The sequence below is a fragment of the Dermacentor andersoni genome, chromosome 8 (assembly GCF_023375885.2).
Source record: "Dermacentor andersoni chromosome 8, qqDerAnde1_hic_scaffold, whole genome shotgun sequence".
Classification (NCBI taxonomy): Eukaryota; Metazoa; Arthropoda; class Arachnida; order Ixodida; family Ixodidae; genus Dermacentor; species Dermacentor andersoni.
In genome coordinates this window covers 69,412,270-69,425,507 of record NC_092821.1, presented here as the reverse complement: position 1 = coordinate 69,425,507, position 13,238 = coordinate 69,412,270, and the positions used below count along the sequence as shown (strand labels likewise).

Here is a 13,238-nt window from a genome sequence, read left to right as displayed (position 1 = left end):
CCTTTCCCTTTCTCACCGGAGTTACAATATGTTTCTCCTTCTGTAAGCGCTCCAAGGAGCGCCGTTCTTATGGCGTCAATGACGCCGGGGTTTTTGGATCGACCTCCATCGCCTTTTCCGAGGCACTGGACGATCGAGAGCCAGGCGCCAAGACGCGCGTCTCGGGCCGTGGGGTACGGTTCAACTTCGGGCCCTGCGGCAGTGTGGTCTGCCGGCCCGTCTTCGTTTCTAATGGAGCAGCACTGGCTGCATCCACCAAGGGGGCGGTTGGGGTCTCTACAGGGGTACCGGACGTGGACCCTGTAGATTCCTGAGACCGGTGTGGCGCTGCCCCCTGCCGCATCATACTGGCATAGCTTACTTGAGGTAAGTGCGATAGCCTTTTCCTGGCTTCATGGAATGAAATCTTTTCCTTTACAGTTATTGCAATTATTTCTTTTTCTCTTTTCCAGCAAGGGCAACTCCGTTAGTAAGCTGGATGATCGCCCTTGCAATTTACACGTTGTGCTGGAGCATTGCAGTTATCAGAAGGATGGTCATTGGCACTACATTTCGCACATGTTTCTTTGCCTCTGCATGATTGTGATCCATGCCCAAACCTCTGGCACTTGAAACACCGCCTCGGGTTCGGTATGTACGGCCTCACGTTGATTTTCAAATATCCTGCGTCGAGTGAACTAGGGACTGTGCTGCTACCAAATGTCAATATCACATGTTTAGTCGGAATCTGTTGGTCATTGCGTCGTAGTGTGATTCTCTTTACCTTAATTACGTTTTGCTACTGAAATCCTTCGAGGAGCTCTTCATCACTGAGCTTGTGTTCAGTGAGCTGTGTGGAGAGATTGTCACTTTGATGTCACCAATAGTGGTGAGTTCGGCGAGTTTTTCAAGTTGATCTTTTTTGGTCAGTTCAAGGAGGAGGTCTCCGCTAGCCAGCTTCGAGGCTTTGTAACCAGCTCCAATTGTGTTTGCTAGGCATTTCGAAACTATGAATGGTGACAGTTTTCTTACAGTTGTGTTGCCTTCACTGTGAAGAACGTGGTATTTTGGAAATGGGTTTGCGGTTGGTTTTAAAAAGAACTGGAAAGTTCCTTCGGTGCGACCTCTTTTCAGAGGCCGATCTAAATGTCGCGGGAACGCTTCTGCCATTGGATAGTTTGAAAATTCGGCAGCGGTGGTAGCCACCCACCACCGAGCCCAACAAGGGGACGCTGTAGGTTCCAAGAAACCTGCAGACGCCAGCTATACACCGCCACTATAACCTAACGTATATACCCAAGGTTGAATATATGACACACGGTTAACCCTTGCCGCCCAGAAATACGGATGTAAGAATAAGTGAGTAGAAGACAGGAAAGATTGAAAGTGAGTGAGACAGAAAAAATTGAAAAGGGGGACAGGAAAAGGCGACTGCCGATTTCCCCCAGGTGGGTCAGTCTGGAGGCGCCGTCTATGTGAAGCAGAGGCAAAAGAGGTGTGTTGCCTCCGCCGGGGGGCCTTAAAGGTCCAAGCACCCAGCATCCGCTCAACCTCTAGGATCCCCCTTTCCCCAGACTCGGCTAAGCCGCGCACGGCTACACGCGGGAGGGTCCAACCCTCGTGTGCTCGGGTACGTGGTGTCGCAACACACCAAACGCCTGCTTACGCAGACGCCCCTGCGGGGAGGGAAAATTGGGGCAGAGCCAATTGACAGGTCTATTGAGGAATATGAATTATGATAACTGTTAAAATACTTTGGTTCCTTCTTGTTGAAGAGGCATGCACCGCAATTCAGAAGAAGATTTTCAATAAAATGACCTCTCGCGTCACATCGCGAGCCTCCCCACATGGTATTGTGGGCGTTAAAATCGCCTACGATGAGGTAGGGGTCCGGGAGCTGATCAATAAGGCTATAAAAATCGCTTTTTCGGAGATCATAATTTGGGGGTATGTATATGCAACATACAGTGCGTAGTTTATTAAAAAGAATTGCCCGAACTGACACTGCCTCAAGGGGCGTCTGAAGGGCGACATGATGACAAGCTACTGACATGTCAACTATTGCTACACCGCCAGCCGGGGCCTTCGCCTCGCTGCGGTCTTTACGATAGATTGTGTAATGACGGAGAAAATTTGTGTTCGTAGGTTGCAGATGTGTCTCTTGAACACACAGCAACTTGGGATTGTGTTTGTGTAGAAGTTCGCTAATGTCGTCTAGGTTATGGAGGAGTGCTCTAACATTCCATTGTAGTATTTGTGTATTCATTATGCTATATGTGTTGGGTGCTGTGTGTTTAAGAGACAGAGGTTATCTCGCGGGCCTTTTTTCTGGCGCCGTGACGGGAGTTTTGTCTCTTTTGGAGCGATCGAGAGTGCCTCACCGCTCCTTAGGCGCTGGTGGCGCCGTCTTGCTGGTGGTTGTGTCCGTCGCCTCTTGCGAGGCGCTGGACACGCGCTCTTCCGAGCGCTTCGTTTGGCGTGAAGGCCTCGGCACGTTGGACGAGGCCTTTGGGGTCACCTGCCCGGGGGTAGATGGCCCCTTCTGTTGGGTTGGCGTAGCAGCGCTTGCTGCAGCCGCCGGGGGGGGGGGATGGCGTCACTGCCGCCTTACTGGATGTGAGTCGGACAGCCGCAGGAGACCGTTGTGGCGCTGCCCCCTGACGCGCCACTTCGGCAAATGTGTTCTTGGGCAGGTAGGATACCCGCCTGCGTGCCTCCTTGAAAGTGATATTTTCCTTTACTTTTATGGTCACAATTTCTTTTTCTTTTTTCCAAGACGGGCAGGACCGCGAGTACGCGGCATACTCGCCATCGCAGTTGACACAGTGTGGGGTATTCTGGCAGGTTTCAGAGGAGTGTTCATTTTCACTACACTTGGCACAAGTCATACGGCCTCGACAGTTCTGTGAGCTGTGGCCGAACCTTTGACACTTGAAGCATCTCAGGGGATTTGGCACATATGGCGTAACACGAATCTTGAGGTACCCGGCCTCGCTTGAGGTACCCGGCTTCGCCTCGCTTCCCCGCGCGCGCAAGATGTGTGCGCTGCGCAGGGCACACTCTTTCTCCTTGGTTCCTTCGGGCGGGCCGCAGTATTCGATGGAGGCGCATTATTTTGGACAAGTTGCACGCCCCAGTGGTGTAGAAAATTTTGAAAAATGGTGCTAACAGCATCGATAATGCTGAAAGTAACGTTTATGAGGAGGTTGGTTTCGTCTTCAAGCTGTATGAATGGGGCATACTGGTGTAAAAGGAGCTTTGAGGCGGGTTTCATACTCCAGACATTTTTTGTTGTGCCACATGAAAAGATGCTTTACTTTGTGTCTGATCTAGCATTGCTTGTGGCACACCTCGCTGTGTTTGGCTTCTCTTTTTTTTTTTGCCTGTGCGCGCATGTGCCTCGCAGGTATTATATTCAGTGTGCCTTCGTATAATGAATTAGTCACGAGCGCATCGTCCTCCATGTGTTTGTCTTGTCAATAGGAATGTAGCTATGTGAAAGTAGCTATGTAGGTCAATGTGAAACTGCCCTTACAAAAAAAATTGTTGAAAGGTTATTGACGTATCATTGTTCAACGTCAACAAATGACCTTGAAAGATCACCGAGGAATTGTTGAAACATCATTGAGGAAATTGTTGACAAGTGTTGATAATTGGCCCGCGACATTCACCAGAAACATCATTGTGGCCTCTCAATTTGAAAGATCATTGGCATATCGTTGAAACTATGGTGTACTTCAATGCTGAAAGCCCATTGAAGCATTGTTGAAGATGTGTTGTTTGTCAATGTTGAAACCCAATTGACGTATTGTTGAAATGTGTTGTTTGTCAATGTTGAAAGCCCATTGAAGCATTGTTGAAGCTCAAAATTGAAAGCCCATTGAGGTATTGTTGAAATGTGTTGTTTGTCAATGTTGAAAGCCCATTGAAGCATTGTTGAAGATGTGTTCAGTCTCAAAATTGAAAGCCCATTGACGTATTGCTGAAATGTGTTGTTCGTCAATATTGAAAGCCCATGGAAGAATTGTTGCAGATCTGTTGAACATCAACACAAATTATGTTGAAATCCCTTTATGCCCCACTGGGTATTTAGCAGTTTAAACCTGCACTTACCTTAAGATACTGCTGAGCTATATTGCATATAATTACCTTTGATGTCACGTTGGTATGTTTGCTGTGAGAGGATAGGGATAAAATTTAAATACAGCCGTTTTGTATCGCAGGCCTCTGTCACCCTGGGCTCAAAACATGCTCCTAGATTGGCTGTAATAAGACGTATTGCAAAACTGCTAGCAGTACTATTATGCCACTTTTTTCAATTGTCAGAGTGAATGGTCCTCCACAAAACTAAGAGTGCTGAACTGATGCAGACAAAAACCATTTTTCTAGGTGAACTGTTTATTTGTAACCAAACATCTGTGTAAATGTACAACCATTTGTAGTTTGAGAACATCAGAAACTTAAAAACTATTGCACAGTACAAACTTCCTGCAGCTTGACACCATAACGAAATTGAATACTGAAGGTGTAGTATGTGTGTGGCCTTCAAGTAAAACACATTTCCCAAAAGAAATAAATTAAAAAAAATAAATACCTAAATAAATAAATGTAGAAGCCGACTGACATGACTGTCAATAAGAACACTCAAAAAGGTACTTGCTTTCTCTATTAGGGAGCCAGTGGTACTATTACCATGGCACGATTTGCTTGAGCCCACCGCACTCAAATGAGACCTGATATGCAGGGTGGTTATCTTTAAGTTTCATGGAATTTATTAAACACGGACTGTTGCAGCTAACATAATTCTAGATACAGAGTGCCAAACATTACTTGCATGAGAAATCAAGACACCATAGTCAGCTGATTAAGAAAAACTCAGTTCCTAATAAAGTTTTTACGAATTGTAGACGTTAATTTTACAAGGTGTATGCACTAAGAACGAACTTCCAGAATGACACCAGTAACGAGACACATGCCATCAAACTGGCTGTAGAAATGCACTGCTGTAGCACTTTTTTGTTAACAAAACGCACTGTTATGCATTGAAGCACAAAAGTAACCGGAATGCCCATGTATTTCTCTCACATTTATGAAAAAATCTCGCAACTGGTAACACCCTGGAAATTAATTTCAAGTGAATATGTCTTTCAACCTCACTGGCTACAATTTGCAAACTGAAATATGTGCCGTGATGTTTAAGTGAATTAATAAATTTATGAGAATCAGTTTAATGTTTCCATTTCTTGTGCTAGTAATGTCCACCTCTGAATAATCCAGCTCAAGAAGAAAAATTATGCTACCTGGCACAGACAACTTTAAAAAAATCTGTAAAACTGAAAAAGGACCACTGTACAATCCTTATTTGTTGGTTGAATAGTGTGTGCCAATTTCAGTAAACCTTACATACTTCTGAAATATGGCAATCACAATAAGTGATGCTTATGGGAGCAGTTTATTATGCTGCATTGCTGTTGCATGATACAGTTGCGTTTTCTGCCATGATAACGTTCCTGCGCAGGTCATTCCATATCAAGCGACTTATTCATAATAACTATTTCAGATTTTTATATGAAAAAAAAACTATTAGTGATGTGCTGGAATAAAACAAAGTTACTCCTTTTGTGAGTTCAATTTTATTCACTGTCACAAAAAATAACGAAAGAATTCAGAAAAAGATATGGTTTCATGCAAACATGAAAGGCACATCATTGCCATGACCGGAGATTTTTTGTTGCATTTTAAATTTAAGCCGACTTATACCTAATAATTTTTACTCATGTATTTTAGATAGCAATAAACCATGTTTACAAAGCTATGTAAAATGCAATTTTTACTGAACTCTGACAATGGCGCAGATGCACTTGCAGGTGTGCGATTCCATGCCGAATCGACCAGTGTTTTTTGACACCACACATATAGCTGAAACATTGCCATGTGTTTACTAGAGTTCAAAACTCGTTGCCCACTTTTATTAATTTTTGCCAGATATTTTGTAGCATTTTGGTGACAGTTTAGTTTTCCTGCTCAGCTGAGCTAGAGGACATCAATCAACATTCTTTTTCAAATGCACATTGTATTGATCGAGGCCTTCAAATGGTGTGCGTGCAAATACGGTGAAGTGATGCAACTGCCAAAATAGCCAATTTTTCAAATATTTGAATACTTCAATTGCTTTTGGCACTGGCAAAAATGAGTCAAATTGCAATCCGTTAGATTTTTTTTCGTAACGAAAAATTCACAGGACAGAACTTAAATACAGAATGGTAGCCCAAGTGACATAGTATAGCAAAAAAATATGTGCAGCTTTGAAGGTTCAGCTGATCGCCTGTAAAAAAAAACAAATTCTAATCTTTTGCAAGAAGCTTCATGTTGAAGGAAAAAACAGCTTTCGTAGTTGGCCAAAAAATATGTGATACATTATTGGATAGCTCTACATGTCTACTATGCATGTGTGAAGTTAAAGAAGGCATTATTTTTAAATGCGAGAAATTCTTTTTTGAAATTTTGTCAGCACCGACTTTTCTCGGATGTGCGCACAGCTTGCCGGCTGGGAATGCACACGACAAAGCTGGCTTTGTCTCCACACAGACGACAGAGAAGCGGTTTTAGGGTCTGCATTTTATTGCCAAGGGCCACATGCTCTAACGCAATGAGGCTTGTGTTTGGTGTGGGCCAGGTAAACCATACAGCCATTGCACATAAACTATCAATACAAGGTCTGTTAGAAAAGTATCTGACCTTTGGCTGAAGAAAAAAAAACTGGCATAACTGGAGCGTTGGAAACCTAATCACCCTCAAAGTAGTCTCCTTGGGACTCCAGTCACTTCTCCCAGCAGTGCTGCCATTGTTAGAAGCATTCCGAGAAGGCCTCTTTCAGAACGGAGTTTAGCTCAGCTGTCGTTGCAGCCATACTGTCTTCTCTTGTCTGAAATCGCGCTTCTTTCAATGGCCTCTTGATTTTGGGAAACAGCCAGAAGTCGCAGGGGGCCACATCAGGAGAGTAAGGAGCCTGTCGAACTACAGGAGTCTGGTTATTCGCCAAAAAAGTCTGAATCAAGTGCGAGAAAAGCATTGTCGTCATGGATGCGCCAATTTCCTGTTGACAACTTCGGTATCTTGCGCCACACAGCATCACAGAGGCCATGGAGGACATCCCTGTAGTAGTCTTTAGTGATTGTTTGACCCTGTGGTGTGTACCCGTGGTGTACCACACTGCGGAAGTCAAAGAAAGCAGTCAGCAACACTTTAACGTTGATGCGCACTTAGCGGTCTTTGGTTAGTGACGTGTAATGCTTCCACTGTAATGACTGGGATTTGGTTTCCGGGTCGTAAACATACCCCCAAGACTTGTCACCAGTGATTATGGTGTTCAAGAAGTTGGGGTCACTGTTTGTGGAATCCAGCATGTCTGTGAGACTTCAACACGAAGTTGCTTTAGCTCCATCATGAGCAGTTTGGGAACGAATTTCGGTGCAACTCTCTTCATGGCCAAATCTTCAGTGATAATGGAATGTGGATAAAATGTGCTGATGCCCACCTCTACCACAATTTCTTGGATAGTCACACGACAGTCCCGCATCACCACGGGGTTCACTTCGGCAATGACCTGGTCATTTCGGCATGTTGATGGCCGACTGGAGCATGGCTCGCTCTCCACCGATGCGTGGCCGTCTTTAAACTGGTTGTACCACTCCTTAATCTGTGTGCTGCTCATAGCATAGTCACCAAAAGCAGTCTGAATGTTCGGAATGGTTTCCACTTGGCTGTCGCCCAGTTTCTGGCAAAATTTGATGCAGTAGCACTGCTCCAGTCACTCCGCCATTTTCCTTGCAATAAAAAACCGACGAGAGCACTGTGTACTACCTCATTCAAATGCTGCGTCCCAGCAAGTCACGCTATTGGCAGGCAGGAAAAAATTCGTGCATGCGCACAAAGGTTCAAGGCCGGCTGATGAAAATGCACTTCTTACATATTCATCAGGTGTTCGTAAAAAAAGGTCAAATACTTTTCTAACAGACCTCGTACGTATTAAATACGTGAGGGAATCCTGCAGTGCTAAAAGATATGGTTCGTGCAGTTTACAAAAAGAAATATCAGCTATTATGTAGACAGTAAATCCAGAAAGAGCACTGATATTGTTTATACAAAGCCTTTAAAAGGGCATGTCGCAGTGCAATGCAACATAGAGGGAGCAGGACACTTTGTGCCCTGCTCCCTGAAGCCCAATGACGATGCAAGTAGAAAACACCTTCATAATTAGGACTGAAAACCTACATGAGTACGAACAAATTCTTGTGGTGTTGTTTGCTACCACTGTTTTAGAGCCGGAACATGCTCATCTATAAGTCATATGTGCCATGTTTAGTCTGATGTGGTCAGACACCATTGGCAACCACTTCTTGTGTTCATGTTAAAAAAATACGAATTGAGACTGCAGCTGCAGCGCTAGACGTCACCTGCCTTCGCAATGATAAAAAAGGCAGCCAGTTTGTTGAATAGTTCTTGTGGCTAATTATATTAACAATATTTCCTTACTAGATGACATGGCTTCATATATTTATGCTATATTTATGCTGTATGTGTGATCCACAAATCAACATTATAAAAAATAATTTATCGCACTTAAACAATAATACCTTTTTGTTACTTGTCACATGTATAGCAGACATGTAGGGCTGTGTAACGATGGGCGACATATACTTTTGTGCCAACCACCAAAGCTAATTTTTTTACCTTCAACACGAAGCTTCTTGCAAAAAATTTGAACTTTACAGTTTTTTAGCTGATCATCTGAACCTCTAAGGCTTGAAATATTTTGCAGCTATCCCAAGTCAACCAGTCTGATTTTATATTTATTTTGTGCCTTCTGTATTTCCCTATGTTAGAAGAAAATTCAAACTTTGCAAATTTTGGCACTCACACCACTTCAGTCTCTTGACATGGACACCATCTGAATATTTGGATCATACAATTTCCCTTTCAGAAGAAACGTGTATCAGTGCCTTCTAGCTTAGCTGGGCAAGAACAATAAATTTTTGCCAAAGTTCAAAAAAATTTTTGCGAAGGAAAATAAATGGGGAGCAAGAGTTTGGAGCTTCAACTATATCTGTGATGGTCAAAAGAACGTTGGTTGGTTGCCCTAGAACGACTCAAGTGTATGTACGAAAGCAAATTTTCTCATTGTACCTACTCAAAATCAAGCAAACTTGAAATGGTTTGCCATAATGGAACAGTTCTTGACAAAATTGGGTGGTTTGGCATGAAATGGCTTAAGATACTTAAAAAATATACTAATAAGGAAACACTTTCCTTACTAGAACCATACCAAAAACTAACATAAAAATGTAGTGAACTATAACAAAGCACAGCACTTGTATTCTGGATTGAGCAATCCAATGTGGACCTCTCAGGAGACTAGCATAATTAACATAAATAAAATTAACATAAAAATGTGAAGGCATAGAAAGGCACAACATTTGTAAGCTCATTTGAGAAATCCAAATTGGGCCCTTCAGGAGACTAACACAGAACATAAAAATGTCGAGAGTTACAAAAGCACAACACTTGTGTTTTGGTTTGAGCTGTCCAACTTGGGCTCTTGAGAGGTTATTGGTCCCATGCGAGAAGCGAGGCCACAGTTCTTTACATAGGGCATGTTGGTACCAGGCAATTTGCGACACGTGAAGCCTGCAAAAACAAGAAGCCAGAACAAGTTTTAAAAAGCACCTTCAAATGCAAAAGAATGGCATGCAATCTGCCCTCGTTATAACGAAATTGATTTATGTATTTGTGTTGCTTTAGTCCAACTTTCCACGGGTACAGCTTTACAGCATGACCATTTAAATTTATTCAGTGCGGCACAGGACTCCACTAAGTGTCAAATGCAGGAAAGGGCAAAGAGGAACAAAACACTGTAGCAAAATAACTTTATGAATATCCTCAATGTCAAAGATGTGAGCTTTGCTTGCTGAGAAACGAAATGGTGAAACAAATTCATGTCGTTCATAAATAAACCTGAACTGACAACTAAAATTATTTCTTGTAACTTTCATAATTAAAATTTGCTGCACTTCACTGTGCTTTTCCATGCTCCAAATACGATACTGTCATGTCACTACAACTGAGTGTAGCTTCATTTGATGTTAGGTTTCCTGAGTTCACATGCAATCGGAATGTACTTCTCGCCTTACAATGACTTAAGACTTTCTACATTAAAGAAGACACTGCTTATAGTGAAGTATGTTTTCTGCCTCGACGACTCAATTACTGTTCTAATGAGGATTCCGTGTAGTGCACCAAGCTGCTTAGCATGACACATGCAGAATGTGACAGAGACGAAGAAATGCCGTCTTTTAAGAGCCATATGCGATAGGACTGACTTCTTTAACCCTTTTAGGGTTCACTGCCGTACATCTGTGGCTGTGATGGAACGTTCTGAAAAAAATTTGCCTTTTCAGAACAAAGTGTTGCCTAGCATCCCACTGGAGGTGCTGCAACCTTCTGAGACTTCTAGAAAATATTCTTATAGTGCTGTCGCTCCTTGGGTTTCTCCAAAACTGATTTTTCACCTAGCTCCTTGGTGTCTGTCATTGCAGTAATTTGGGAGTGTTGCCACAAGTTTTTTGTAAGTTTCATTACACAAAAAAATTATGCTGCTTTATCCTGCATAAAAAAATAAAACATGTAAAACTGCAAATACTGAAATGGTATTGCCACTTTATTGTTATTTAAAAATATTATTTACCAGTTTATTTTCTCGGAATGTCACTCTGAAGAACTTAAATCTGCAATAAAAATATTAAGGGTGCGCGAAAAGTGATTTTTGAGGCTGAACCGAATAATGCTAGAAGCAAATCAAATAATGGATAGTTTCTGAATAATGAACAGCTGATATCACAATTAATGTAAGATGAGGCTCACATCCTAGTATTATTAAAGTTAGCAAGTTTCTGTCATTATGTTATGAAAAGCTGTTTATTAAAAGCACAAATGGAGCAGCAGAAAGTTTCGTCACATGCACAGGACTCTTCAGTAAGCATAAATGATTGCTGTACAGCCTCTAAAGTACAGCTACTGAAGTAACGTAGCCTGGTCTGCTATTAGAAGTTGTTACGTTTTATGTCTACACTATGTTATTGGAGGCGAGAATTTACCGTACTTTGGCTCAAATTTCATGTTTTATTGGTGTTTCGAAATATTAGAATACTCGCATTTACAAATAGTGACCATTCAAAGACTAAATTGAATAGGACACTATTCAATTCGAAAGTTTTGAGCATTTGCACACCACAAAAAATACATAACTCCTAAATTAGAGAGGCATATTTCTCCCCAAAATGTGATCCTCAACGGGCTAAACAAGAGTGACAGAAAAGCCCATTCATCTTTTTGATTAATTTAAGCCCATAATCTACTTGGCAATGGTTCATAATAACCCTGTTAACAGGTAGGTGAAGTAAGGAAGCAGGAATCAATTCTAACAATTTCAGAATGGGAGTAGTGGACATGTCCGATGGTCTGTAAGAAGCTTTATACATTAGGCCCCAAGAGCCTATTCTCAATTTATTGAAGTATATGGGGAAAAGCCACATAAATATTTTTTTCATATCTTAGAATACACATAAATATTTTTTTCATATCTTAGAATACAAAGTGATAAAGTGTGCGTTAATAAATACGAGTCATAGGTTAAGTGCTTAGAATGAGTAAGCGCCCACTAAACGTAGTACTGTTGACAGCAATGCTTGCAACTCTGTCCCTGTTGTTTCTTTGATTGAAACAACCAAAAGAAAATTGCCACACCACTCAGGTTCCCTCTGCTAAAAGGCTGCTGTCTGGCATCACATGGACCTCCTTCAATATAGGAGCAACCTTAATTCAATGTGGTCTGTTAAAAATTGGTGAAACTACTGTTTCACATCTCAGAACCTGGAGAGCTGTTTTAACTTCTGCAATTTGGTGAACATGCTCCTGCTCGAGCTGAGCAGTAACCACACTAGAGCATACCTTCTCCGCAATTCGCGTATTAGAATAACTTTTCAGGCTAACATGTCCTCCATGCCAATAGATTTGGAGCGTGCTTCACAGACAACTATTCCTTGCAATGACAGCCAAGTAACACTGCTAATGCGCAAATGCAGCTCATTTTATGTGGTGGAGCCTCTAAAAACTTTCAGCAGTGAAGGCAGCTTTTAAATTTTAGAACCATTTGAGTATGGCGGCATTACGCACTTAAGATCGTACGAACAGTCAATCCAAATAGTAGGCTATTGTCGCATACAATTGCACACATGGGCTACTTGAAAGTCGTTTGTTATGCCAATGGCAAGTTCATAATTTTAGAAAAAAATGTGAATGTAAAAATGCAACCAGACAGGATATATGGTACTTGCCTATAACAGCACTGACCCTGGTGGGGTCAAGAGCCTTTTTTGCCCCTTGGTGTTATTTCCAAAGCCCAAATGGCCCATGAGCTCCTCCTCTGTGAACACATGGTGAAGCAAGGCCCTTGCAAACTTTCCTGGTCTAACATGGCAGGCCATGGTAAACTGTGCCAGGATAACCTTCTCAATGTGCACTCCTTCAACCTATGTGAACCTGCATGTTTAAGTAAATGTTAGCAAAACAGTTTTAAGCATTTCAAGCACATTCACACAACAGCCCTACTGCAAATAAATTACAAAAGTACCTGTTGCAAATCTAGATTGCTAAACTTGACTTCTTACAAGCTTCTTATGCTGTCTGGACGCCACATGTTTCAGAAAAACAATCCAGCACAAACAAGAATAATAAGCCAAAGTATCCAAACATATAGTACTTGAAAAAGGGGAGTACCAGCGAAACACAAATGACACGCACACAAGGAAACGGCATTAGACACGGACGGACGTTGGGACGGACCAGCGTCCGTCCCTGTCTAACGCCTTTTACGTGTGTGCGCGTCCTTTGTTTTGCTGGTACCCCCCTTTTTCAATTTCATCACGCACCAACTGGCCCAAGAGCTTGCGCTAATGCACATCTAGTACTATTTATTGCGATTACCATTTTTAGGATACTTCATATTTTCAGGTGTTTGTCTCTATTTTCCCATCCAATTGTGTCAATAGGTAGTCCATGGTCTAATGGGGAGATTGGGCTGCTATGTTAAGGGAAGAGTTCAAAATCAACCGTTGGAACAGCTTGGGTGACTGGGTATGCGACCCTGGGCATATGCCACTTTTCAATGAATCTCCTTCCCGCTATCTTGGGCAACTGCTGCT

General features: G+C 42.3%; 1 long non-coding RNA gene across 1 annotated transcript; it reads right to left on the bottom strand.

Annotated features, from left to right (window-relative positions):
- Positions 1 to 4,359: 4,359 nt before the first annotated feature.
- Positions 4,360 to 12,500, bottom strand: LOC140219819 (uncharacterized). The gene is made up of 2 exons (XR_011896041.1): positions 12,372 to 12,500; positions 4,360 to 9,666 (listed from the first exon to the last, which is right to left on the bottom strand). It is a non-coding gene; the product is annotated as an uncharacterized lncRNA (long non-coding RNA).
- Between the last annotated feature and the right edge of the window lie 738 nt (positions 12,501 to 13,238).